Source organism: Calliopsis andreniformis, chromosome 4 (assembly GCF_051401765.1).
Source record: "Calliopsis andreniformis isolate RMS-2024a chromosome 4, iyCalAndr_principal, whole genome shotgun sequence".
In the NCBI taxonomy this organism is placed as follows: Eukaryota; Metazoa; Arthropoda; class Insecta; order Hymenoptera; family Andrenidae; genus Calliopsis; species Calliopsis andreniformis.
The window spans coordinates 12,412,813-12,438,515 of record NC_135065.1 but is presented as its reverse complement, the minus strand read 5'-3'; the positions used below and the strand labels follow the sequence as shown (position 1 = coordinate 12,438,515).

At 48.9% G+C, this 25,703-nt stretch overlaps 1 protein-coding gene across 2 annotated transcripts in view; it reads left to right on the top strand.

Annotated features, from left to right (window-relative positions):
- Nucleotides 1–25,703, top strand: part of Tyn (trynity) — a 109,915-nt gene that overhangs the window by 58,109 nt on the left and 26,103 nt on the right. The window contains exon 1 of one of the 2 annotated variants that reach the window (XM_076377028.1): nucleotides 24,879–24,906. The exons of the other annotated variant lie outside the window; for it this stretch is intronic. The gene's annotated coding sequence lies outside the window, so the exon portion shown is untranslated. Of the gene's footprint in view, nucleotides 1–24,878; nucleotides 24,907–25,703 lie in introns of those variants that run through there. 2 annotated transcript variants of the gene reach the window in all.

Below are 25,703 nucleotides of genomic sequence, written 5' to 3'. Positions count from 1 at the left end.
ATGGGAATAATTTCGCGCGAACAAGGTGGTAGATGGGTCGAACTTGGGCAAATTGAAGAGAGGAAGAGGAAAAAGAGAAAATACACTTGCGCGATGGAAAGATAATTGATGACAGAACGACGTCCAGCAGCTGTTGTCGAAGATAAGCCTTAATGTCGATTCGATCGTGTCCAAGAACGTCGGTACTGTTACCTCGACCAAGATCCACATCCTTTACGGTCACCCAACTCTCCACTGAATCTACTGTTCGTTCTCAAATGACGAGCAACTATCACAAACTGTGCACCGACGCTGTAGGTACATCAAATCCTCGGCTACTATTTTTTGCATTTCCTTCGCTTTCCACTTACCGATTAGCCACGCTTGTCATTTGGCTCCTTTATGCCACGGCAATCAGATTCGATAAGGATTCCCTACGATTTCAACGAGCAGCGTGGCCTTAGACAGTCGTTAGTAGCAAGGGAAAACGCGATTTCCGGTGAAGGATCGATCAAGCAATCTTATTGTATAGATTTATCTGAACGGACAAACGGAGTAGATCGCGGGCGAGGAAATTAATTAAAAGCTACGGCAGAAAAGGAATCGACCGAAGAACCGGTCGAAATGCAGGATGTCGTGAGTATTATCGATCCGTCATTAGTTGATAAAAACCGAGGTCTTCCTCTCGTCATTTTTCTTTCCGCTCTACGTCTCTGCTCATCTTCAGCTTGTTACATCCCCTCGGCGTTCTGCAACGGTACCGAACGATTACAATCGAGATATATCGTCGTTCTCCACCGTGGTACGCCCTCTGGTCGACGAATTTATATAAATTCCATTTAATTGACACTCCGCCTAACTACGCGATTAAGACCGCATCGATCTAGCCCCTTTAGCAGCATATTTCATCGACGACAATGCTCGTTAGACGAAGAAGCACCTCCTCGACCAAGCTGTGCCGATCATGTATGGAATGTACCTAACTCTCGCGTCAGCCATTCCGAGATAGCGTCGGGATTTATCAAAGATTTATAGTTCCCCGAAGGATCTTCTGAAATCAAGCGCAAATTTAATCCTTTGGACTAGCTACCGTTTTTGTGACCAAATGCATCAGCTCACAGTCATTAAAGGTAATGCGCGAACTATAAAGCTTGAATAACCCGCAATCATTTCGACGCGAATGCTGCGGATCAGTTTAAATACATTTCAAATTAATTAAACCGCAGCTCAACTCAGAGCTGCTTCTCCCCCTCAACCATTAGCCTCCTTTAATTGCCGTCATTTCGGTAATTTCACTAATTAGGACGCTCCACGTTGTTAGTGTAAGCATCAGGATGCGTCCAGAAATTTCTTCAGTATTTAAATGAAATTTTAATCGATGGCGGAAAACCGACTGCCTTGCGTGCAGAGGGACTTCCGTAATCGCCCTGGGAATGTCGATATTTGCATCAAATAGCAGGCGCGCTTTTCACGAGCAAAATGAACTCGCTTAATACGGAAGAAATTACTGAGATATTGTATCGCGGTGTGAGTAACCTTCCTTTTCTTCTTTCTTCCCTGACAAGCAACGGTTCTCTCTGTCCAATCCGACTTGTTCGCTCGTTAACGCCGCATCGACAATGAGACGCGTATCCACGAGTTGCCACGTGGATTCCAGTCGCGGCGAGGACCCATGAAAATTCATTGATCAACAGTGCTCGCGATCGAGCACGATTAATCGCGCGATTAACCAGCGAGGGTGCAGCGTTTAAACGTAACCGAGGCAGCGGCGATTAACGACGATCGTTAATCAGCTTGGGCGCGTTCTTTTTCTCCGCGGCGAAGACACGCGAAACGATGTTCCCGGTTGCGTTTGTGGGTGTCGTGGGTGTACATTCGCAGAATACACGGCGGGAATAGCCGCGGCTCGCACGGCAGACCGACGAACCATGGGGAAAGGGGAGGGAGGGATCATAAATCTGTGTAATTGACAGGCTCCGCAGAAAATGTGCATGCTCCATAGATGCTCGAGCAGATAGCTCGCTAATAACGCCGCGTAGGATATACGGACGTATATAATGGCCAGCGAAAAAATGCCGCGGCGACTTAGCGCAAACACAAAATCGTAGGACGCCAGCTTTGGGTCTGCGCTAACAAACCGGTGTCTTCGGGACAAACGATTCTGGTTCGCGCGATCGCGATCTAAGGAGGAGATCTTGAATCTCGCTTTTCACGAGATCCTTCGAACGCAGGTCTGTGCTTATAAACATCTACAAATGTTTAGAGAATTATACTTAAAAGCTACCTAGAGTCCCCGCTGAGCAGGGTATCCTTTTCGATAGGATTTTCCTTGAAATGCACCACTGCAAATTTGCGTTACCCCAGCGCCGCTGTTAGTCGTAAAGAATAAAAATCGAGGGAACACTGTGGGGTGACAGCATTTGAAAATTATCCTCAATATCCCATACAGCGTGTTCTAAGGCGCGAGTACACGATCATAAGAGAGGATCGCGGTCGCAGGTTCAGTGGGCTCCGCGGAGAAGGTGGTAATTTAATTTCAGATCAAAGATCTAGTCAGGTCTGGAGGGAAACCGGCGAGCACACAGTGGTGCTCGTAGCCAGGAGGAACCCTTGTAAAATTATGTACCTGTCCATTAGCCGGACACTTAACTCGGCTCTCTATACACGCGCATAATTTTCCACGCAACTCGCGCCTCCCTCCTCTCACTATTCGCGTCCCTCGCGGTTACCCAACTAAGAGCCTAATAATTTAATTCAGGATCGGGTATAAACCCGTCCTGGGGAATAGAACGCGGCTGGTGGGTCTTTTCAGCGAATCTGCCGCGCCGACTGCTACAGGCTGCCTCAGCAAATGGACTTTCGTGGATATAGAAGTATCTTGAAAGCGTCGCCTGTCCAGTCCCATCGCCGTTCCTCTACCACCTCGCGATTCATTGAACCTCAGTGCACTCGGATCGAATTTCACTGCGACGCGTAGCAACAGGCGGCGGCTCGCGCGGCGGCTCGCGCGGCGCGCGTAATCGAAGAAAATTAATGAAACGGACACAGGGTGGCTGCGGTTACGCGATATCTCGACGGACACTCGAGAGCGCCACGCATGCACGATCCTGTACGCGAAAACGAGCACGCTGCACCCGCGGAAGTGCATGCTCGATCTCGAGAGCTGCTCACTATTCATGCAGGCCGCATGCAGAGAGCACACCGAGTGTCCTGGGAGACCACCTTGACTAATCGCCGACAAGGATCAGAGAACGACGCGCGATATACGAACGAAGGAAGGATCGTTCCGCCGCGCCGGATGCTGCTGGCCCCACGGCCCTGCGACGCTAACGAACGAATAATTATGCACCACTGCTTTTTCTGCTCCTTTTTCTCCTTCCCCCTTTCCGCTGCTGCTAGACCCTCTCGGGAAAAGCTCGTTAATGAATGCGTCATAATTGCGCGACCAGGTTACGCAAAGTTACGCGAACGTGTACTCGCTCGTGGAGAACAGTGGACTAGAAAGAGAGGATGAGAAAGCCGCAGCAAGACGACTATTGCCAAGATAAGGATAATTTATCGCGCAGTCTAGACAGGCAGGAGGATGTTGGCGATTACCATAAAGAGGATTGGTAATTGAATTGTGGTCGATATTGACTACACCGTTAGTTAGCTTACTATTTTTTATTGTAACATTTAAATACAGATCAGGATGTAATCGATTCTGGCCGAAATTCCGCGCTACATTTATTGCAAGGGTCGATTTCTCTGATTTCGATCTCCGTCCGTAGTGTCTGGACCCGTGTCAAAGATCAATGACGTCTGAGCATGAGACCTTTGAGCTGGTCGTAAATTCGCAAAGCGATCCTGTCGAATAACGAAGATCGACGTGCCGTGAAAATCAATTGGCCACGCAGTTCGATCGGCGATTACGCGTCGACTTCGGCTCGGGCACTTGATACTCTCGTCGAAATGATGATCCATCCTTAAAGCGTTGTTGTTCGCGCCACGGCGAGCCTTTATCGGCAATCATGGGGCCATAGGATACCGGTTGTCTCGAATCATTGTCGAGGAGATCGACCCCATTAAGAGCATCTACGCGTACGTCATTAGGCGGCTCTTACGAACAGGATAATTCATTGCACAGCGTCCCATCTTCTTTGTAATCGTTCTTCGATCGTCTGGTGGACGCCTCTCTTCTTAAGAATATCGGTTGCTTACCGAGGAGAGGGCTTAAACAGTTGCGGTAGCGCGAAAAAAATCCTGCTAGCTCCACCGCTACCAACATTATAATCTTCCTAACAGGGTAGCGAAAAGTGGACAGCAGTGTAATTATAGGACATTTTGAGGCTGCATATTGAGACCTTTTTAGGAGAAGAGCCTCATCATTATGGTCATGGTTATAGGTTTCCCCAGTGATCAAGTTGAGGAAGGTACTCTTCAACAGGCAATGCCTATGTACTTTATAAATAAGAGTAAAGAAATGTAGGATCCAATGGAAAAGGCTCCAAGGATGTAACGAAATGTAACCAAAGTTCGCAGCACGATTTACATAGGAACGATCAAAAGGCTATTGCGTTCGAGGGAAAGCATTCATTACGAGTTACATGCTGGCGCGATGCCTCAGGGGCGCCCATAATAAGTCGCGATAAGAATGCTCACCGCGAGATCCATCTTCCTCGGGATTCTCTCGCTCCTTTCTTTCCTCCTCTAATTTACCGTAACGAGCCGCGTCCTGCGAAAATAAACGCCGCGTAATCTTGTTCGACGCGTAACGAGGCCTGCATTATCATTTGCGATTTTAATAGGGGACCCGAACAGGCAAGTCATCGGCATCTCTAAGAGGCCACAATTTGTTCATCGTAGTTTGTCGCGCTTTCCCGATATTCTATTGCCAAGGGGCAGTGTTAGTCCGCGTCGCTCTAATTAACGCGCATCGTTAGTCTTTGTAGTCGCAGTGGCAATGACTTGCACGATCAACCGCTACCGTTCGCGGATCGAACACGCCGTGACCGTTATCGCGCCGCTACCGTAAGCGATTTATCGAGGCCAGCGAAATCGGACGTCCGATATCGATCGGGGTTCCGTTGGTCGAACCGCGAGCGAGCAATCAACCTCGTTCCGATTTGCTCCGTGGATCGACCTTCAAGTCCCATCGTGGCCGTTCGCCGACAGGAGATGATTAGCGAGAGTCGCCAGTGGATTGTGACCATCTTCGCTAGACACGAGGAGCGTCGTTAATCACTTGGTTTCTGAGCCAGCGAACCGAGCCGCACTCGAGGCGACCGCTGAAGGAAACATTACCCGGTTGAACGTCCGTTCGATAAAGAAATCGACAATTATTAATCACGCTGCTAGGACGGTGTAGCATTAGTCCGATATCGCGCCGTTACTCTGGGGAAAAGGCAGTCGAGTTACGTTAGCGTTGATAACGGCGCCATGCTCGTCAAGGGAACACTTTATTGCATACCGCGCACAGTCATGAGGAAATAAATTGTAGATGTTGGTACAAAATCGCGGAACTTGATCAATATTTTTGCAGGGAAGTAAAACTTCACGAAAATGTTGAATAGATTATATTCTGTTCCTTTACGAACGAGAAAATCTTCTGAGAACTCGAACTCTCGGTTTTCTTTTACGAAAGACGCGAACTGTAACTGATTTAACTAGTTAGATATGCGAGGCGAACAAATTACATAGCCGGTTGTATGTAATTCGAAATGAGAGCAGCATCTGCAGCTACCCACTTGCTCGGAGATAACTCGAAATTAATCGGTCGTGACCGCGGAGCAGCGAGAGCGCGGGAGGGTGAATCGAAAACGTGTCCGCGTGGCGAGGGCCGATCGTTCGTTCTACTGTCGACGTAGCTTTTATGTACTGGCAAAAAACGGCTGAAGAACGTGTTCCCCGTGCTCGGCAATATCTCAGCCTGGTAGGTGGTACCAATTGCAACCAGCAAACCTAATCGCAGCCTGGTCGCAGTCGACAAAACGATCAGCAAGGACCTATCCAACCGGCCATCGACAGAGACCGAGCTCTCGCGGACGTTGTTATGTGGAACGGCGTTGATCGCGGTACAGTTACCTTGACGCCATTGAACACATCCTTGCGGATTCCGATCTGGACAAGGATGCAAACGGGTCGCCACGTTATTACTATCCATTAACGAAACGAGAATAAATCGAGGAATCTGCGAGTCTTCTTCTGGAAATATGAAGAAGTTCCGCTGGACGGCTATGCATTTACTGCATCGCGCTAGAACTGATCCCTTTTAATGGCACGTTGCAGCCAGTCATCTCGCTTGCTTCGAGAACACCTAACTTCTAATTTTGGTTTGCGTCGTTTCGCGTTTTTTGCATTCGGTTCAATTATTGAAACCATGATAGACGTAGCACATTTCGCTTGAGCCACTAATTCATCGTAGAACCTGTACTCAGACAGGATTCGATCTCTTTTTTATGCGTCATTATCACCTTCGTAAGTATTAATGCCTATCCGCAGTAAATGAAGAAAGATAAGTAGGATAAGAAAAGAATGTCGAAGCTTCGATATCTTGCGATTTTCGATATAAGGTTTCAATTACTGCGGATATTGCGGAAGATTGAGTAGTGATTATTCTTGCGTTTTTCCTATGTCCATAAAACAGCATTTAGAAAAATTGTTGTAAACGCGGTAATTAGAAATCAGTAATTAGAAGTTTGATATATGCATTGTAATTGCATCGCAGACATCTCGAATAATAAACGAATTAACGCTATGGCAGATAAGCTTTAAAGAAGACAGTCGAACATTAACTACCGTGTTATAGAAGTAGATAATAAATGGCCCATCATGAAAATCAAGGAAGATGCAAGTTATAGCCGCGATTTAAGAGATGAAATTGCACGCAAGGGTCGTGAATCGCAGCGAAGGTTTATAAATTACAAGCCATGCGCAGCTGATGGAAACAGTTCGCCGTAGATTGACATCCCACTTCAGACAAATGGCTAATTCACCGTGAACGCTACTCTTTAACTCTTCTTTCGAAAAACACCTCACCTACCTGAAGAATTCCACCGCTCCAGTTCTCTTCAATATTAGTACTCGGATCCCGCGATTGCCTGCATTCCGATTCCTGTTTCTTTTTGCGGGACACGCTACTAAGTTTTACTACATCACTCCTGCATTCGCGGATCGATAGTTGCAGGACTCGTCCCTCCAGTCGAGACCAAAGCACAAGGCTCAGCGCAGAGGAGAAAAAGGAAGAGCAAGAAGTTCGAAGCCTCGAAAGATTTGACTCTAATGCACCGAGGCACCGTGAAATTTTACAATTATAGATCCAATTATCAACGGCACAGTCTTCCCTCCGGGTAACGTTAATGCTTCTTTTTCCACCGCTTCTTCTTCTCGGCGCGACGTTTATTGTAAAGGCAGCCGTGCTTCTTTCTCAAATTCTTGTAGCCGTCCCAACCACAGTTCTTATGCGGTCGTTATCTATCTAACGCTTCACCATTTTAGCGAGCAAATTTGCAATTTATTACACCGTATCCCCGTGCCAGAACTTAATGCCAGCCCTTTGCATTCGTTAATTGCATACTTGAGCCGAGATCGAGCGACAGATTTGGCTTAAAAGTCGTGTCGAATGTGTCGCCAAAGTCCTCCAGTTCCCTTAATCCGTGAATCTACATCCAGCAAACACCCCTGATAGCCAAGCGACTGTGTTCTCGTCTGGTTTCGCGAGAATCCTCCGCGTATCTTGATCCACGAAGCTCGAGGAGAGTGTGGAAGCGAGGTGTTTGGCGGCACCAACGGTACCTCTAGTCCACGACCATCGTTACGCTCGTCGACGACGAATAGATCGACTGGAGCAGCTCGAATAGATCGAGATTGATCGTGCGCCATCTCCGAGGCGGCTTGGGTCACAGATCGTGGCTCTTCCCGCGACACTTGGCGTGATTAATTAAGCACCAACGGTTCCGCGTTCGAAGATGGTTCACGAGGGAAGACAAAGCTGGCGCAGGAACCGAGTGACGCGCCATTGACAATGAAATATTCGACGCGACAAAGCGGTCGTAGAATTTTAATGAACCTGAAGCGCGCGAAGATCGATTCGTATCATCGTGGGATTTTTCTCAAAAGCCATGCGGCTGGGTCCCGTCGACGCGATTCAGCGAGATACGAGGGACACGCAGCTCACGCGCTCTTACCTACAAGCGACTACATCGTCGCGCTTGTACATCGTGTCCTGTTCTTCTTGTTCGAATCTCTTGTTCTTCGTGTTCGTCCACGTTAATAGCTGCCCGTACCGGAAGGTCGACGAGTAATGCCTCATAAATTGCAAGAGATTAATTCAGCTGGCACAAACGACCTCAACGAGTCCGCCTACAGGAACCCCGTGACCAGAAAGTCAGGTGGAACGAGAATGGGTGAGCTTAACAGTAACGCCGTGGTAACAGGCCGCTGTAATGAGGAAGTAAGGCCTGAAACAAATAATTTTAGTACTGCTTAGAGTTCTGAGGATCCCGATCCATTCGATCGTAGGCGCTGTGAGCAAACCCAAACACTAGAATTATAACGCTGCATCGGCTAGTTACACGCATGCTGTGCATTAAAGAAAGCAGTTTAGAGTCCGTGCAGGTGCATGCCGTTTTTTGCTCAAGCACGTGCTCACATTACATTTCGAAATGGCAAGCCTGTCTATTAAACATTCGCCAAAGCTTCCGATCTTCTTCCCCGCGAAATCGCTTTCCTACCATGCGGTCTTTCGTTTTATGGGTTCGTCTTAGTTAGATGAAATACACTCGAAAGATTATATGTGTTCTCCAGCTTGCCTCGGGCGTTCTTTAGCAAATACTTTGAACAGTAATCTGCTTTCCATGATATTTACGCTTCTATTTATGCAGAGTTGCCAATAATTCTAACGATGCTCGTCTCGCAATCGATGGCACGCGATCTGACGAAAATATTTCGCATACTGCATGGAAACGGGTAGCGGTATCGTTCACTGGTTCAAATGATTTCTGGGTCAGGACTTTTCGGCAGTCCGTTCGCGAATTCCTCCACTCAACGCGTGCGCTGCTGTAAATTATCTTTTTCTTCGGGATTCCGGCACATTAACCACGGTAAGCACATAGCGTCGGAAGCGTACGGTCCGCGCTACGCCTTCTACCGCGTTCCGTCGCCCCTCTCGCTTGGCCTGCGACAAAACGAGAACCAGCGTAGAAATACAGGCATCGAGTAGCATCGATTCGCGGAAACTGCGGCGAAAAGGGAGAAGTCTCAATCAAGAGATCTTATTAGCGGGTACCGTTATCGGTAGCTCGTCACGGGAAATCGACTGAAAACGCTGCACGCAGGGGAGGATCGGCGCGCATCGCTTAAGGTCATTTACACCAGACGCTCGCGAGGGAGGGGCCGGTTGGCTGACTAGGAAAGATCGCTGGTCCATTAAGTGGAAGTGGCCATCCTCGGGGCTGATAATCCGAGGAGCCACCGGGACGTGAGATTTGCAGGCAGTTATTCGAATCGTTGCCTGACCAGGCAGCGAAGACGCGCCGAGGTTTCCGCTACTGTCTGACAGCTCGCTGACTCCAGCGCTCGACGTTTCAGGAAATGCTAGAGCATCGAAATTTCCGTGAACGTGTTCTGCCTTGTAAACGAGAATCCATCGCGCGTGGATCAGGGCTGCGGCTGATTCAACGCGAGCACCAAGGTCGTTTACACCACAGCGCGGAAAAAGCAACGGCGGTCTGACCGCGGAATCGGTTCTCCATTTAATGGAAACACTTTGCCAACGCTCAAGCTCCGAGGAGGAGAATGTTAGATGGCGCAGAGAACAATGGAAGGGGAGAACGTTCTCAGCAGCCGGTTCCACGGTCAAAGCGATTAGCATTTAATAACTCGAACTTCGTTAGCGCTCCTCACGCCAGAGAATCGCTGGTCCTCGAACCTGCTGTCACTGAACAGAGCAACGAGGCGAGCATTCTTCTTGCAAATGATATTGATCGATTTCCGCGCGACTGCAGCCTAGTGGGAGCGTTTAAGCAAGGCGGAAGCGTCGTCGAGAAGTTCCTCGGTGTGTCGAGCGAGTAATCTCTCGGTCGCTAGTACTCACAGGGACGAACAATGTACCGTAATCGCGTATCGTGGTGAGGACGCGCGTGGCTCCGACCCGCGCATTGTCCGCGAGCGGTTCCACCTAGCCCTGTTCCCTCAATTAATAAAAGTACTGTAAAAAACGGGACCGTCGTTGTAATTAAAGCGCAATACGGAAGACGATGCGCCGCGTTCTCTCGAGCAAGTAACAACGAAGAAAGAGAGGACAAACAGAGAGAACGGTGGACACTGGTCGCGCTTCATGCCAATTTAACTCGACCTCCGTCAGAAAAGGAGAGTCACGCCGAACGAAAGAGAAGAGAAACACACGGAAATTTTCTTTTATCGCTAGCTGTGAGTCGCCGTCCATGACCCTGAACTTTTCCAAGGATTTCCCTCGGAAGGAAGAGATTCCCGTGGACAGGCCATTACCGTGCCGTGAGTTACGTTAGCTGAGGCCATGGTCTCGTGGTAGAAGGGCGTGAAAGGAGCCTCGAAGAGGGCACACGCGTGGAAAGAGGAGGCCAGGGCGCGGGAGAAGAAAGGAGCGTGGGTGAAGAAAAAAAGTGTGCACCGTAGAAGAGGCAACGAGCGAGGAGAAGCGCGCGAGTGAACCGGATGACGAAACAACTTTTTGAGCGAGTAAATACTCGCGTGACACTGGAGCACGACCGTGTACCGTTTTTTCCCCCGCGACCCTCTCGTTTCGCTTCCCCGTTGCGATAATAGCGCGGGAGAAGAGTTGGCGACACGTCGACAGGTGGTTCGTCCCTACTAACAAGCGAAGAATCAATCGCGAGTAATGGTTTCCTCGGTGGGTGAAGAGGTTTCCACGACGCGACTCCCATTGTCGCTTGTCCATTAAATTCGCATCGATCAGGGGAGTCGATGGAGACGTGTCGACGGAATAATAAAGATATTCGAAGGATAGAAAGCAGAAGGCCTGGCGCAGAATAATTGCGAGTCTTCGGGACGTTGCACCTCGATTTCCTGCCCAAGTATTCCCTGGCCGTAATTTATATGACGAGGCAAAAGATTTATGTGACGCAGAAAGCATGTAATAAAGCGGGACACGATTACGCGGGAAACGTACTTTTTCCGAAGGAACGCGACGCGTTACCTAACGCGAAAGCCCTGCGCCGATCGATCATACCGCGAGATCGATCGCGGAATGGCAAACACGTTTTTCAAAGGTACGCGTGAAGTCAGCGCGCGTACGATCGATCCTCGACCGGAACCCTTCAAGATATTCCCAGGGATGCCAGTGCTATATTTAGACGCGGAAATTAAGCGAGTACCGTCGCTGGAACTTAACAAGTTTGCGCTAGTAAGCTTAGCTATGATATTCCCATCGACGCTTATCAGCCAGTTGCCAGATAAAGAATTTTTCTTGAATTTTCTCAAGAGTGAAGGTTGATTTCTCATCCTTCCGCGTTCATCATTTTTCTGTCGACTGGGACGAAGCAGGCTTGAGAAGAAACCGGAAGAATTAGAGAACAGAGCAAGAAAGAGGATAGAGGGATAAAAATCGAGCGTCGATGAACGCGAGTGCAGGCTCGATTGGGTCCAAGCAGCGTGTCGAGCGTGACACAGGCCCGACCGGATTCCATCTCGGCATTTTCTTTGGCGCTTCTTACGGTGCCCGTTCGTGCGTGAATCGTGCCTGGCTATAATATGTAAGAGGATCGCTCGTTTTATTATTAGTCGCGAGACCCCGAAGATAGAGCGGAACGCGGCGCGAGTCGAGCGCAGATAAGGGGCTACTAACCCGTCCAGGTAAGAATGTCGGGAGAGCTGCTCGAGAGGAAACACGAAGAACAGAAAACAACGAAACGGTTACGGAGGCTGGAGCCACTCGAAGTAGCGTCTTGAGATTTTGCAACAGTTACGTATCCTGAAAAACGGTAGGCAAACATCACGATGCAGGAAGTCGATGTCGGACCGTGCTTCCTTCTTGCAAGCATAATCCTTGAAAGTCGAACAAGGCTATTGAGGCATCCGGATTCAACATCGTTAGCATTTCTTTTCTTTGTTTAGCTCAACATATTTCTGAGCCCTGTTTACCGCATTCTTTTGTATACTTGAAAAAATGAAGAAATGAAGAAGTGAAGAAATGAAGAAATGAAGAAGTGAAGAAATGAAGAAATGAAGAAGTGAAGAAATGAAGAAGTGAAGAAGTGAAGAAGCGAAGAAATGAAGAAGTGAAGAAGTGAAGAAGTGAAGAAATAAAGAGATTATGAAGCGAAGAAATGAGGTCAAAAAATCATCAACCCTCCCGGAACAAGCACGTACATCTCTACGTTTAGATATAGAAGATGGGGGACAAGTTTGTTACGAGCGCTCCTCGAGACCGAGGTCCTTGATCTTCTCAGTCGACCTTGAACGACCTTGAGCAGTCTGACGAGCGGTACGCCAGGTAGCAACCGCCTCTCGATTCCGACATTCGTCCGCGTATCCCGTAATCAGCCGCGGAAAATGCCTCTCGATATCTCTGACCACGATCTAGCTGCTTCTATTGCTGAACGTATGAGAACAAAATGCAAATGCTTTAACACGATCGGTCGTTTCACTGGCTCTCTATACTGAGAATGTGGTTTTGGGCTGTTCCAGAGGAATGTAGAACCAAGAATTCAGGAAGGTACAGTTGGAATGCCCACACGATCGAATGCATATTTTAAGCGGATACGCGATACTCGAACATGAAGGAAATTTCTTCCTCGACTCGCCAGGGCTGAATCTGAAAGCGTTTCCGTGTCCTGGCGACTTTGATCAAAGGGCTGGGAATGGGTAAAAAAGCTGGGTCAACTAGTTAGAGAGCTCAAGGGTTCAGTTGAATACTCTGCATCGAAAATCACAGTGCGGTTGTCGTTACCCCCTTAAATCATCCGCTACCGCATGTATTATGTCGTTAAGATTCCGTTATAGGCTGAAAGGCTCTTGGAAAATTGCTGACTCTCGCATCTTTTGTCAGCCTCTCTGCTCCCAACATACGCTGCAGGCTTCAAATCGATCCTAATACCATCCTGCGTGCCTCGAACTCTGCGAGTTCAAAATTCAAATCTTGTTTCTCAAAAGAACAATTGCTAATCTTTCCCTCCGGCAAATTGGAGATGGAATAGGATGGAAGAAAATGGTCTGGGTTAACGACAACCTTATGGATCGCATAGGTCGTGCACAAACGGGCGTCAGTTCCAAGGAACAGTTGATGGACTCGAGCCAGTTGCAAATCTGAAACGGTACTTGGGCGAAAGGTCTGGTCATGTTCCCTCAGGATGCAAGCTTGTCGCGTATGCTCTTCAGCTGTTGCTTCCTAGCCAGATCGACTTGAAGGGCAACGAAAGCGCTAAACTCGTCGAGCAAGCTTCGCGCCGAAGCCTGGGGTAGCTGATGGGCCCTCGTTCGTTACGATGGCTACAAGTAAGCTGAATAAAATGGTACTTCAACCGGGGAATAGACGCTCACCTCGGTAAATTGTAGTCATTGCCAAGGAGTGAGTATTACGCGAAGAGTTATCCTGCCTACTTTCCATGAGATTAAACTAACTTATACACACCGATATTTCAGAGCACTTGTTTGGATTTATCGTTTCAATTATCCGTTTCGTTCGCCTCTACTGCTTTTATTGCCAACTCGTTCCGCAATTATCGTCTCATGTACGAGAGGACAACTCTCGAACCTTCGTTTTCGATTCCATGTATAGCGTTAATCAAATAATGAGAACAACTTCTAAGAGTAACTAATCAGCTGAGCGTCTCCCACAAATGAACAAACTCATTAAAAATGATTGTAGAGTTCCCCTCAGATTTGATCCAACGAACTCGATGAATCGACCAGGAATCATCGACAATTAATCTTTTCTCCGTCGAAGACATTAATCGGTCCACGATCAGAGCTCGATGAAAAATGAAATGCTCGGTCGAGATTGATGAACAGATGTTTCCCCGGTACTCCTTGATCCCCGTCTCGATCAGCATCTAACATCGTCCGTCTAGATGAGCGGTGAACGGTCTCTGGTGGAATCCCCGCATCTACTTTCCATTCTAAGTGCGACGTCGGGTCAGGGACCTGTTGTGGATCCTAGGTCGGTCGAAATGACACGCGGTCGGGCAGGCGTGCGTAACAAGTGCGTGCATCCGAGGCTCGTATCCTCGACCTAGCCTCAACGACGCAACATCCGCGAAGCGTGTCGTCCCGCTTGCGATACGCCTGACGCGGACCAGCCGCTGCACTGGTGACATCCGAGACTCCTCGTCGTTTCCTCATTCCATCGCGAACGATCCTCTTCTTCCATCGATGCTGCTGTTCAGCCTTCTTTCTCCTCTTTCAGCTTTCCTCCTCGACCGCTCGTTCTCCTTCCGCGTCCCCGTCTTCCTCGCCAACGCGTTCATCCTCTTTTACGGGCTACGGCGCGGTGGACAGTGCGGTTAGGGTGAATCGTTCGTCATACCGCGATTCCAATGATATGCCACCGCAGCTTGCCTCAGCCGTTTCGTCGACACACGCCGAATACCGTTCTTCTCCTCCATCGATTTCAATCTTCCTGGTTCTGGATTATAATTCCAAATCGAGCGACAACCGCGAGGTGTGTCTTCAGGAGAGAAGGCCGAAAGTAGTGGACAGAGGTATTCGTTCTCACGGGCACTCGCAGCCAAGGAGGGAAGCCTCGGGAATTTAAATATACCTGGAGAGTAGATACAGGTCTGTCTCGAGGCGGGCTTTTTCCACTTGCGTCTTAATCCTCGCTCGATTCTCGACAAGATACAGCATGTCTGACGCGCGACGCCTCGTTTTTCTTCCTCTACTCCTATTTTTCCCCGTCGTTCTTCTTCGACACCGCTTCGACAAGTTCGAAGGAGACGGTCGGACGTTGACCAAGCCTCACCATCTCCTCTTCCTCCACCTAAGCTGTTGGGCGCTCGAAGAAACGTGCCAAGGAACATCGTTACTCTCGATAGAGAGACGTACAGAGTATCGGAGCAGAAAGGCGACCGCAAGAAGGTGTCTTTGCGAGGAGTCGCGACATTCCTCCTAACTCGTGGCTCGAAATCCTCGGATGCGCGGCAACGAAAGCCTTGATAGCTTAATAGATGGCTCGATAGAAGAAGGAAAAAACGGAGAAGGGGGACGTCCGAGATTAATTCGAAGGATCGGTCCATCGTTACGACGATGACCCCGAACGAGCCAATTATTCCGAGGATCAAACGCAGCAGGGGATGCCTGACATCGAGGATTCCCCTCACGTGCGTGTCTCGCGAGCGAAGACGAAAGCACGTCGTTCCAATTTAGAGACAGAAAGTCTTACACGGCAAAGAGGATAACAAGTTGTACCTTCGTCGCGCCAGCTTACAGAAATGGGAAAGGAACGGGGAACAGGAAAAATTAGCGTACGGGTTCGAAAAGCGCGCGGGAAATGAGAAATTTCTTGAAAAGTGTCGCCGATCTTCTAACGAAGCGAATCCATCTCTCGACCAGAGGATGTATTCAGAGAGTGGCGCGATGTTTTTAAAGACGAGCAGCCGGGAGCGGCAAAGTCGATTAAAGAGGCAGAAAATGGGAAGGCTAACGTAGCAGCTTTATAATCCTGTTGATTCGAGGAGTTTGCTGCTTCTCGCTCGACATACATCTCCGCGAACCTGACAGCACACTCAACGCGTCAGAGTGCTTCTAGCGCTTGAGAAATACTGCGCTTACGCTGTCGTTTGTTTATTGTCTCCTTCTCTTGTGTTGCGTCGAGTGAACAACTGGAAGTGCAAACATCTTCTTTTCACAGTTGCTTCCTCTCCTACAGCCATCAGCTAATGGGATTACCTAGCACAGGTGATGACAGTGAAGAATGTTACTATGCAGATAACTGGCGAACACGAAGACTTCGTTAAACAAAACGATGTCCAGCTCGAGTCCAAGTGTAAGTGAGTTTAGGCTGAAAAGTTTCAGAGGAAGAGCCTTCTATCGTCTCGAATGTAGCACGAACAGATGGAAAAACGAAGAGTATCGTGGTACGCCGAGATGCACGTGGTCTCGGCACTGCCGCGAGGAGCCAGCAAAAAGTACAGCGGAGGCCACGATTGGCTGGTGGCGCATAATGCAACCGCATCGAGCGCGATTCGAGAGGCTGGACTGGTAATGGCAAGAGTACATCAGAGGAATAGCTAAGCTGAACGAGCGCCCGACGGAAATCGATTACGCGCCGAGAGGAAGAGCATGGCGCCGCGACGCGCCGTGACTGCGTCACGCGTGCTGCGATTCAACCTGCTGCCCGCCCCGAAACCTTGCTTCAAATTCTCCGTGAAATTCGAAACGACACCGATCGAACGATAAACTTGAGCCGATAGAAATCGATACATGCATTTTGCGCCTATCGAGTGCTATTTCCCTGTGCAGAAAATTACACGAAGTGATTATTACAAAGTTACTGACATCAGAGTTCAACGATCTGCAATAGAAAATGACGGATGACTTCAAGGCCATTCCGAGGTTGATTTTGCAGGGAAATATTGCATTCTTTATCATTTCCCTCTGGCGGTATCTTCTAAAGCGAAGTTGTGATGAATGGGGCTATTCGAAACTGAAAACCGTGGAGTACATAGCATACTTGCAGAAATCATGATTGTGCAGTTTCTGGCGCAACAGGGCGTGTTCTTTTCCCTCTCGTTTTAATATTTATTTGCCTCAACACCTGGACTATGTATTCTTATCGAAGTGTATCTTGAAGCAAAAGGATGCTTCTGATAGCAAAGGAATGGTACTGCTGTCTATTCCCCTTAGAAGCATAGCAACAGAAGGCTTGCTATTGAAAACGAGAGGAGACAGGGGTTGAAAAAGAACAACTGTATAAAATACGCTCGCCGAACACTTCTTACGGGCAGTCTATTTCCTGCCGAACGTTTGTAGTTCCTTTAATGACCAGCTGTGATAATCACCCGAACATCCCGTAAGTTTGTCGTAAACGTTAATCACGGCGGAACAAATAGTGAACGATTAGGGTGTAACAATCCGAACATGAAAAACGATGGGCAAAACTTTTACTATAATTGGCTAGCATCGTCAAAAGATAGTAACTCTCTTTTTATCGTTAACTCCAGAAGATTTCGAATCTAGCTAAGTCGCGTGTGAACACAAAGCGAAAAAAAAATAGTAAAAGACAGCAATGAAACCATTCGAGGAAGTCAATCGTAATTAAGATCTAGAGCCTTTGTATTTCTAAATCTCGTCTCCCTTCCATCAGAATTTAATTAAGCTCCCAACGAACGGTCGCAGTTCCCTTGAAACGAAAAATCGCAGTGGTAAATGAAGAAACGAACGACATTTGTAAAGCATCGTCTTCCGTGTCCCAGAGACGCGGGCATCTCGAGAAGACGGTGGTGCTCGCGTTGTCGCAGCGGTACGTCGCTTAAGTCCAGTATTTTCTAATTACAGGTCCGCATTGTAAATCACCGGGGAGCGCGAACGAATAACGGGTTCGACCGAGACGAGCATCCTTGCCTTCTGTATATCGACCCCATCCGGTGGTGACTGGTTTCAGAAACCTGCCTCACTTCCTTCGAGACTGTGCCGATATCTCATATTGAATGGCTCGAGCTGCGCTTCCTGTTTCGTCGTCAAGCATGCGCTCGGTTTTCATGCGTCAACGATTGTCGGCCGCCGCGAGAAGCGAACAGCGAAACGGCTCGATCGTGCGCGTAAACGCGAGCCGAGGTAATTCACGTTGGAGGCAACGGCAGGATCGAGGAGAAGGGAAACGCATCGATTGAAAGGTCGCGTATATCGTTCGCTGCCAGCCAGCTGGATAGCGTTCTCCGTTTGAATCGAGCATTATAAGACGCCGAGGGAGAAGGAGAACGAGAGGGATAGTTCCTTTCGAGGAGCACGGAGACGCATAAGCGATTCGACGCAGTCTACAAAGCAGCTAACCGACTTCCGGGCTGCCGCTAGAGGCGTCCCGAGTCCCGAGGCATCCTCGTCCTTTTGCGCGCGGACCTTTTAAGGGCTAGCTCCCGTACGGATCATTTTCATGCTCGGCTTAAGCAGGAAAACGTTTCACGATCGTCGCTCAGAATTTCTAGAGTTCGAGGAACGATTATTGTAGTCTTCTGCCTCTTCCTGCGCTCCTTCGAGCGCTGGTGCAGTATCGAAGTGCTCCTTCTTTAGACTCTAGCGCTTAGAGCAGCGTTCCAGAAGCGTTCTTTAAGGCATCTCTAATAGAGTTTCGCGACGATCGATCTTAAAACGTTCTTGTGCGCGATTGAATAGCTGACGACGGTACACGAGTCCTGGTGAGACTATAAATAGACTCGTGCTGACTGAATGCGTGCCCTTGACGAGAAATCGCCAATAGATCGAGCGGAATTGAGGCGACGGCGAAAAAGAAGAAGAGAAGGTGTGGACGAGGCAGGAGAAAAGCAAGAAGAGCAAGCGCGCGGCGCTTTCGAGCGTGTTATTACGTATTCATATGAGGCAGCCTGGAGATGCTGCGGGAGAACGCCGGATGCGAGTAACTCCAGCCACGATAACCCGCTCTGTCTCTTTCGCTCTAGCCCCTTGAACGTAATACGATTATCGAACGACCAGAATTGCCACGGGTTCTAGGAAGGTCTGCTGGCCGAATCGGCGAGGAGCGACGAGGAGCGACGAGGAGGAGGATACGAAGCGATTGGCTGGTGGGAACCTGAGAGGCGACGGAAGTTCTCGAAGCTGCAGAACCAGAGATACCAGCCATGAAGCGAGATAAGCGAGCGTTTAAGTAGCGTTTAAGCAGCGTTTATCGTGACCAGGTGAAAAGTAGATGAGACGGTAGTATAATAAGAAGAAGATGCAGAGGAGAACGCGGAACTTAGAATACCCAAGCAAAAGCCGGAGATACGTCGATAGGAAAAAATCTTAACCAAGGGTATTTCGTTTCGCAAGCTCTCCTAAACGCCTACGACCTTGGATAGCTTCGCAAATTGCAGTCTAATGAGTAATAACCATAATTAGCGTCTGTGACGAGGTTCGCGAGGGATTAACGGCGGAGGATAGGCACGAACTCCCCTTCGAATCGTGGTTGGCTGGCCAGCCGTTGTTTCCAGCGGCGTCGTGTCGGCACTCCGCGAGTCCTTGACCGACCCTGAACCTAGAGGAAGAGTGGAAAGCCGGCGCGTACCTGATTGGCTGCCGCACGCCACACTCGATGCCTCTCCAACGGACGGACTAAAATATAGTGATTACGAGGGGGCGGCTGGTGTGGGAGGTGGTGGCGTAGGAGGAGGCTAAGCTCGACGAGAAATCCGCGGAAGAGCCGAGAAATTACGCGAAACGACCAACCCGACAGCCAATTGAAAGGAACGTCTTCGAGAGGTGTTCCTCTCGTTCCTCCCGTTCCTCCCAAACCGATGATAATCGCGGTTATTTCCTCCGCGAGCCATTCTTCGTTACTCATGCCCGTTTCCGCGAATGCCGCCGACAGAGATTATTTCTCGCGATGCAGAGATACTGTCAGGAGCGATTAGAAGTAGCGAGACTGCTCGCGTGCTCCCTACGATGCACGGTTCGACAAGATGCTCTCGTTGATCACCGATGCAAAGGTCTTTGTTCACCCCGTTTCTGAACCCCACGACCCTCGACAATCTCGCGGAAAGAATGGGCAATTAAACTGGTACAATAAAGTGTAATCATAAGAATTACTCGGTGAGACGTTAGATCGCGGAACTGGCTTTAGTGGGATAGCGTAACGCAAATTAAGTAGCAGGGAACGACCTTTCTTCTCCTTTCGACTTCCTCCTCGCGACCTTTCGCATCTCACCGGGAGATTCCCGTTGCAGGAGCCTCTCTTATCTCTCTGGTTTCGTGAACAGAGGGTTCTTATTTTTGTAACGGGACCGTGGCCGCGAGTCGAATCGTTTTCAGGAACCAGTGTCCACAAAATCATTCGATATCTGTCAATAATCTTGACCCATTCTGGAGGAGCGTCACCCGCGGCGTCAGCACTCAAACCTCTACAAGATAAAGTTCATCCTTTTCAAGAACTACGAGAACATGAAATGTGATCTCATCAGGTTTTTCTCTCGCTTTGAAAAAGGGACATCCGCTATGAAATTTACCCGCGCCAGATACCGTATATTCATTTGCCACGCGGAACGAATCGAGCCTGCCGACGACAGAAGAAACAGCTCTTCCTCCGTTAATTCTCGATTATGCATGGTGATCCTGACTGTGCTCCGATTACCTTACCGCTGCCGCCGCTCGAGTTCGGTCGGCCCTGAGAAACTATCCGAACGGATGTTGTTACATCGATACGATTAATTATGGGAACGTTACCTGCACGAATCTGCGTAAAGCCTACTAACGCCAGAACTAATTTCGCTTCCGAGTATTCTCTCTGCAAATTTATTAACGCAAATGAAATTATTAATTTATTACGTCGAGCACATGGTAGCGTGATTCGGTGAATGCTCCAAGTGAAAGAGAAGCAGGATCGTTAACTCTTGACCTATTCATCATCTCGGCATCATCGATGCTGCTATTACGTTTGATGGCTGTCAAAGTGCACGTGGTATCGCAGCGAGCAAAAAGCCCTCGGAGGAAAAGAGCGCTAGTCGAAGGATGGGCCGACGAAATTGAGGTGAGCGTTTACAATTAAGCGGTTAACCCAGCGGTGACCCGAGAAAAGCGTCCTCTGCTCGCGAGAAGCGTGGTTAAAACCTTTCCACGCCCGCTGGATCACGAAGGTGCTCGTAAAACATCGAACAGCACGGTCGAGACGCTTATGTCCGATCATTGGCGCGGAGGAACTTCGCACGACCCGCGGGGAAACGTATATACGCCCGCACGCTACGATGGATGAACGGATAGACAGATAAATAGATACTTTATTACAGGCTGGTAGAACCGTAAGACCAATCCGCGGCTCGGCCGCCGATGGATCGATGCAAGTGCCTGCTGCACCAGGACAGCGAATGGATGTTCGAAATTAGAGGTATGGCGGGTACGCGTGACAGATGAATGCGTAGATAAATGAGCTGATTTTATCTGATGAGATTCGACCGGCGAACAGCGACGCGGGACCTTCTAAAGGGGCCTTCAGCCTTCCGCAGTGCTGTAACCCCTTGAACAACCGACGAACCCGTGTGTTCAGTGGAAGACAGGACTTCCTGCGATTCACTGCCGCTTAATTGGAAGTCAGTACACCTACGAGACGCTGCTAGTCCCGAGATTTGGCAGCAAAGGCAGCGAGTAACTGCGTGCTGCCGATGAACTAAGGGGATACTCGCTGGTGCTAACAGAATGGCTCGTAAAAGTGGAATAGAAGTTGTGGAGGCAGTTCGGAAGCAGCTAGCAAGGCATAAAAGTCTACAGTTAAACAACAGCGTGTCGGACACATAGGGAGGGCCATCTGCATGCCGCCACTGTGCGGTTACAGCCTCGGACGTGTACAAGTTAGATCACCGAGCATAAAACGCTACAGTTAGACACTTAGACTAACCAGCGACGCTGATTTCGGCCGATTGTTTTCCACGGTTCTCTTTATGGTTGGTGATCACGCTGGCGGTGGAAAACCTGTCGCTGCGACAGTAGCTTTCTGCATATCTCTTCGTTTGTTGCTAGCCGAGAAGCTAGGTTCTCCTGAAGAAAGAATTGGGGGGAAGCAAAAGAGGATGCAGGTTTAAGATGAGGAAAGCGAACAGCTTGAAATCCAAGAAGAAGTCGCGACTATATTAGTACAGTTTTCTTCGATGTTTAGGAGCTTAAGTCTCCGTCAAGATCGGTAACAACGTTGCGTGTGGGTAACAATCACCATTACAACGAACCAGCTCAATTTGCTCTCCGCAGTGTTTCATAGAAAAAACCACTCTCTGACCCTAACAAGTCTACGACATCGTTCGTAGAACTCTGTCACTCTCGAAACTTCGTCCTTCGTAGCTAGGGAACATTCCTTCAGACAGAAAACGAACAATGGTCTCTCTAGGAAATCTCCCAGCCTTGGTATTCATTTCTGTTCTCAATTTGCTGTTACCACAGGGGAAACAAATATGACGTATGTTAATTGGACTGCAAGCATGATCGCAGTAAACATCTTCGATTCTTTTCCCGGTCGTAAATATCTCGACGTCGCCGCCATTAATATGCCCAGCAATGCTTTGTTCGGCGGCTCTGGCGAAATGTATAAATACATCTTTCAACGATCCACCTGTACTAACGAGTAGAAGAAACTTCGTTCCGGTAAACCAGATATATACTCTTCGGGATTGAGCTATAAATCAAGGTCGTCTCACTCGCTGCTCGAATCAATGGCGTAGAAAGGCTCCCTTCAGATCCCCTCGATTTCGATCGTCCTCCTCTCGAAACGTGAATTGCCACTCCAATAAATTTTATCTCGATCGACAGACGAGAGCCTCGGACTGGACTTAGCGCCGATAAATCTTCCAGTCATCATCGCAGTAAAGCAACAGATCTGTTGCATACTTCTCATATCTCTGCACGAGGAACCGTGGGCGGTATAAGAACCCCAGGATGCGTCGGACTCTGAATTTTGGGAATGGGATGGTTTTTACTACACCATTGGATAGATCTTGGAACGGATCCGCGCATAGGATTTCCACTTGATTTCAACCGACTGCTCGCATTCCATCGTGGAAGATCCTATCGATCCCCTCTCCACTTCGCCTCGAATTCTCTTGGACTCCAAGGGGATGCGGAGTGTCGTGATCGGCAGGAGTCAGCAAGGCTCATTACGTTCTCGTCGTCGTTGGGTACATTCGATAAACGCGCAGTACAACGTCCTCAGCAATTTCCTGTCGTCGGGACATGGGCTGGAAGTGGCGGAGATCTGGCTGGCCGGCGGACAATTATTTTCCATGGAAATTGTAGACACTGGAGGCGCTGGTATTCGTGAGGAAACTCGTTAAGGACAGTTACGTTTATTTAGTGGCCGGTTTATTTGAATGGAAATTATGTAAAGTCGCGTGCACGACTGCGTACGCGTCGTTACGCTTCCCTCTTCCCCGTCGCTTAACGGCCTCGTTAGCAGCGAACCGATGCTACTGAAACAACTGTATTTGCCTAAAGCCAGGCTTCGGATTATGCGTGGAATGCTGGCAACTGCTTGGCTCTGTCCGCGGGAACCGCGCTAGATTTTCCGGAATCCGAGCTCCTGGAGCTTGAAGACGGTATAACTCTGGGATCCAGAGATATTGAGGTATATCCATTGCAAAGGAGAGAAGGTACTATATCCAACGCTGTCTGCTAACTGAGTCCATCTTTTTGTGCTCCTCAATTTTGTTAATAACCTGTACTTCCTTTACACGTGTTGCTACGTCTGCACTTCCACCTTTCCCACAGCTTCTTCGGCGCAGTTCTAAGCTGCATGCTCACCGTGTTTCAAACTGAATTAAGAATATCCTCTCCCAGAATTGATGCCGCTTCCATACACATTTCTAATTATAGGTATCACTATTATGCTCACGATCTACCAAACTCGATACGATTATTATTTCTCGAACGATCAGGAAAGGTCGGCTCTCCTTTGCAAGTGTAACTTCCATTCGTCGCGCGATGATGCAAGCAAAAACGTATGGCGTCGGAGGATAGTAAAATATCACCGTATCTGAATCGAATTGCTTTATTGCGACATTCAGCGGGTCTAAGCGTACGGAATTGCAAAAAGTTCGAGCGACTAACAGGCGGTCGTAGTTGAGGAGGCATCGCCCTCGTCGTGATTTCCGCTGAACTTGATCAACCACGACTTCTATCATTCAAACGACCGAATTAATCTCTCTTATTGCCTGTCATGACCCCCTGCCATCCACTAACCATAGAAACGTGTTCTCCCTAGTGCTAGTTACTTCGAATGATGATGGATCTGCCGATATTTCGATCGATTTTTGAAAATTCCCGCTTCCTTAACTCCATCTTCATTTTTCAGAACGTACCAGAGACGCTACTGTTACTCAGTAGTAACGATATTTTATTGGCCCTGTGGTTGTATTTTTGACCATGAACTTTGACACGTCTGGTCCACAGGGGCAATAAAAGCTGAGAAACCTGAGAAGGGACTAATTGGGGCGAGGGATCACTGGAACAATTCGTCGTGTCCTTGATTGGCCTCGGTAACAAGGACGAGCGCCGAACGTGTGCCGTTCCCCCACCCCATTGTCTTAAAATTCCTGCCGCGGGGTCAGTTCACCGCGAGCCGGGGTCGCGAGCAGTTCGAGCATAAATCACTCGATCGTTTGGAAAGAGTCGGGACGGGTGTATGCGTAAACGCGAGTGTGTAGAAACGGAAGGAGGGGGAATAAGAAAAAAAACGGTAAAATGTCACTGTTCCCTAATTACGCGAAGTAACTAGCTCTTGCGTACCGGCTGGCGAGGATAGAGAGAGGGTAGGAGGGACGTCTAGAAAGGAATAGAAAGAGACGCACGGAAATATCGTGGCTCGAAGAAGCGAGAGATTCCCCTCGGATGGAGCCACGGTACCGCTAGATCTCGCGGCCAATCGCGCGGCGTGTTTACGCGAGCGCGGCCAATCCGCTCGCGGGTTTAACCGGCAAGTAGATGCGACCACCACCAGACCGGCTCCGTTTATAAAGTCAGCTCGATGCGCCGCCTCGAAGACAGAGCCGTGCCGACAGTCCAGCCATCAGGAACGTTACTTTTTTTTTTTTGCTTCCGTCCGAGAGAAGTGCCTCGTCCGCGTGTGAACAACCGGTGAACAAATCGGTGAAGGTTTCTCGGTCCTCTCTGTCCTCCTCCTTATCGTTCCTTCCGTCGTCTCCGTTTCTCCCGGTTCACGGAGTTCGAGGCGTAGTTCGAGCGGGAAACGTGTGATAAGCGAGTGAATTAGAAGAGAAGGTGAACCGAAGAGATCTGCGAAGCTCGGTACCAAGTGCGTTTCCAGCCAAGGTACGTGTGATCCAAAGTGACCAATGGATAGTGTTTCACTCGACGAAGACACCCGCGACGAAGATTCTCGCCGATACAGATTGTCACAGATACGGCGAGGTGAGACAGTTCAAGGATCGATTAACGGTCTCCTCAGGTCGCGATGTTGGACAGTGATAAGACGCTGGCACGACGAGAATCTTCCTTGCTGGTGTCTCCACTCGTGACATTGTACTTGCCTCTGGGCGGCTTGATTCGATCCGCGATACTTTAAGCTCCAAAGGGCAGTAGAATCGACAGGGTTAAACACACCGGTTATCGAAGATGATCTCATTGATACGTAAGAACCTAAGTCGAGGTATGTTCCGCTCTCTCAGTAGATACAGAAGTGCATATACAGACGAGTCAGAGATCGGTGAGCTTGAAAACGAATAGCTGACGGGAAGCTGTGAGCTATGATCGATGGTCACGGTGAATAAAACTTTGCCATTCCCACGGTGAGAGTAGGTTCAAAGTCAGGGACGTAGCCACGTCGAATAGCTGAGGCTCGTACTGTTGAACGAATGTATAACCACGCGTAAAATCGAAACTGCTGCGCTTATTTCTCCTCGACCGTAAATCTAAATTGCTCTTCTAAAATTACCGACGAAATTCCGAACAATAAAAGACATGGAGAAGCGAGGCGAGAGGTCTGGCGTGTTTTGTGTATGTATCGAAGATAGAATAGGCTGTTATTATCGATAGAATTTGCGTAGAATGGAAACGTAAGTGGCGTGTTATTGTTCTTGGAGGAAAGAATTCTATTGACTCGAAGTGTA